Source organism: Rhipicephalus microplus, chromosome 9 (genome assembly GCF_043290135.1).
Source record: "Rhipicephalus microplus isolate Deutch F79 chromosome 9, USDA_Rmic, whole genome shotgun sequence".
Lineage (NCBI taxonomy): Eukaryota > Metazoa > Arthropoda > Arachnida > Ixodida > Ixodidae > Rhipicephalus > Rhipicephalus microplus.
Window position 1 is genome coordinate 22,162,981 of NC_134708.1, and position 3,626 is coordinate 22,166,606.

At 42.1% G+C, this 3,626-nt stretch overlaps 1 non-coding gene across 1 annotated transcript; it reads right to left on the minus strand.

Moving 5' to 3' along the window:
- Window positions 1–2,532: 2,532 nt before the first annotated feature.
- On the minus strand, window positions 2,533–2,605 carry TRNAA-AGC (transfer RNA alanine (anticodon AGC)). Its single transcript has one exon. It is a non-coding gene; the product is annotated as a tRNA-Ala (tRNA).
- Between the last annotated feature and the right edge of the window lie 1,021 nt (window positions 2,606–3,626).

Here is a 3,626-nt window from a genome sequence, read left to right on the forward strand (position 1 = left end):
TGACGTATCACTGGAAGTAATACTTATCGATGCCAACGCTTCTTTGTTGGTACAATTTTTTTTTATTTTTACAGATCCGTTAAATGTTTTTTGTTATATATATATATATATATATATATATATATATATATATATATATATATATATATATATATATATATATAGGAATGTCTGACCGAAATATTTCTGTCGCTAGATTTATAGGTATCCGATTTCAGCATTTTATTTACTGTTATTTTTTGTTTGATTTCTCTATTTAATTATCTCGTTTGCTTTTGTCGACAGACTAGCGGATTTATTATTCTACATGATCCGCTTTGACGCTTTGACGCCAGTCTACCTTTCCCGAGTTTTTTTTAAATAAATGAGAAAACACACACACTCACAATAAAAAGAATTGTTTACCAGATTTGAATATATATATATATATATATATATATATATATATATATATATATATATATATATATATATATATATATATATATATATATATATATATATTGTGAGCATTACTGGTGCAGTTGCTGGGTCGCTATCTTTGAACAGCAGCGCTCAGTTTGCCACGTGCCAACGTGTACCCCTACTTAACCGCATCATCGGATACTTGAATCGCTCGCCATCTACACCTAATGCCAGACTACGTCATCAGCTACGTACGACAGTTCAGGCTAGAGAACAATGTCCTGCAGCGCCAAACTAACAATGCGGATGACATCGGTAGGTGCCAGTACTTCCTCGTTCGCTGCGAAAACAAGTTCTCGAAGCATTGCACGATGACCCATCAGCTGGACACTTTGGACTTCAGAAGACCTACAACCGCGTTAGGAGCCGTTTCTTCTTGCCTGGTCTTTGTATACCTTTGTGGCTAATTATGTCACTTCGTGCACACTTTGTCAACGCCGAAAATGACCGATTTCAGCTCCCGCTGACCTATTATAACCCATTCTATGTACTGATACACCTTTTGTCATTGCCAAAATAGACCTCGTCAGACCACTTCCCGTAACGCCAGCGGGCCACCGCTGGATCGTCACAGCCGTCGACCCCCTCACACGATACGCGGAGACCGCTCCTCTACGCACTAGCTCTGCCTCAGACGGTGCCGCCTTCTTTTGAGAAGCCATTGCGTTGTGTCGTGGTCCACATCGGGTGTTGTTGAGTGACCTAGGCAAGGCCTTCCTGTCCACAATTCTTGTCGAATTTGTAAAAACTTGTGGCATAGTTCATGAGACCACATCCCCTTACCACCCGCTGGCGAATGGCCTGACAGAGCGATTTCACCGGACTCTAATCGACATGATATCCATGTAAATCGAACCGAACCACGATAAATGGGACAAAATCTCGCCGTTCCTAACGTTTGCACACAACACTACTGTTCAACGAAACACCGGATATTCACCTTCATTTCTCGTCCACGGTCGTGCGTCGGCATTCACTGTCGACGCCTCTTTCTTCAATGTAACGACGAAAACGTCCACAACTACACCAGAACATTTCGTATCCGGGCTGACTGACACACGACAATGTGCTCAACTCATCACGGAGGCCAGTCAACAAGACCGCAAGCAACGTTATGACAGCTTTCGTCGAGACGTCACCTTCCGTCCTGGAGATGAAGTACTACTTTGGACGCCTGTTCGTACACCCGGATTGAGTGGAAAGCTTCAGCCACACTTTCTCTGGCCTTACGTTGTTTTTCAATGAACATCTCCAATCATGAACCTGGTCACTCCAGTCGAGAGTTCCTCAGAATGTCGTTACCGTGCCTCCGAGATTGTGTACGTTTCACGTCTGAAACCCTTTCTTCGTCGTACCTTTCACGCCTAAGTCTCGGCCTGGCCGGCCGCTCAAGTGCGCGGGGAAAATGAGTGCGAGCATTATCTATGCGTCCCATCTTCTCAACTGTACGTACTCATCATCACCACTTTAGTTTGGGTTGTGGGGCAAACATTCGAGACAATAAAGAACATTCTTGAGGGTCTTGGATGCCGTCTTACAATATATATACCTTTGGAAGAGCTGGGTATCGACCCCAGTACCTCTCGCATGCCAAGCTAGCGCTCTACAATCTGAGCTACACCCATAGATGGCGAGAATCTTCGCATCCTTCGATGCTGCCTTACCTCGATCAGCTCCGTACGAACGAGAACACGTATGGACATTTCGTTTCAATTGGACAAAAACCCAATGCCTGGCGTAGATATTCTTGCCACCAGCGTTATTTTGAAAATACCGTGTGTTATTATTTGTCATAAAAGAGTATACTAAAATTATTATATATATAATATTGATAAATATATACACTATTATTAATATTATGTATTAAAAATAACGACTGTCGTTTTTTCTTCAATAATCTACCTGTTATTTATTGTTACATTTTTGCTTCTTACATATTAGTAGACTCACTAGTTTGCATGGAGAGTTTTAACACACACCTACCTTCCAAAGTCATGAATTCGTAGATGAGAGAGAGAACATAATAAAAAGACAGGTTCCCCATACTGAAGAAAAAAAAAAAGTCAATGGAGGTGCTGGGTATCGATCCCAGTACCTCTCGCATGCTAAGCGAGCGCTCTACCATCTGAGCTACACCCCCGTACGATGAGGATGGTCAGTTCGCAGGATGACAAACTAATGCGAGGGGAACTTGCTTTTTATTTTTTTTGTTCTCTCCCTCTCTCAAAATTCGGTTTCTAGAACATGGAATCGAGTGCCCGTTTGCTCAGCGTCCACGGCAATGCAAAAAAAAAATAGCGATAAAGATCCGGTAGCACAAAAGATGAAGCAGTTGTCGTATGATTCCTTCTTGATTTCAAGCAAACGAGGCAGAAGTTCAGAAGGAGATAAATGTTGGACGAGTATAATATTTACTAAAACGGGCGTTTGGGCAAGTGGGCTTGTGTTGAAGGATGCAACACCAATGGTCAAAGTGCTCGCTCCTGCCGTGGACGTGGCCAGAGGCAAGTTTAAAGCCCTTTAGGGGACCGGGTGGTCCTATATTGTTGTATGCTGTAATCGTATGCTGCAGTTGCCGCATAGTGCAACGCAGGCAAAAAAAAAAAAAAACACGTGGCACAGTCATTTGTAGCGCGAGCTCATGCAGAGGAGAAATCGTCTTGTGATGAATTTATCTAAGCACCTTGATGATGGCATTGTTACATAACAATGACTCGGGGCGTGGCTATTTACAAGCTGTACCTACACTGATGCGTAAAGCATCGACCAAGATGGCGGACAGCACGCACAGCGGTGATAATGAAAGTGACGCCTTAAATATGACTCATACCGACTCAGGGGCATCGGCCAAGAACTGATTATATGAGGTGAAGATTTTCGATAATGAATATTTATGAGAAATATATTCTGCGTAAAACGACAAGATCGCAATAAGTGTTGTTCGCCCTTTCAGACCAGACAGAATTGTCATTGTCTTGACTACAACTGAACGTGCCTAAAAATAAATATTGCTAATAATAATCATACTAAAAAGATAGCTCTTTTTTATATTCTACTATTGCTGTACAAGTAAGACATAATTAACCAGTTCAAATCGCATTCGTTTTGTTTTGCGCAGGTAAGCACAAACAGCATCAAAAACGTTCTTGTGGCTGAAGCCC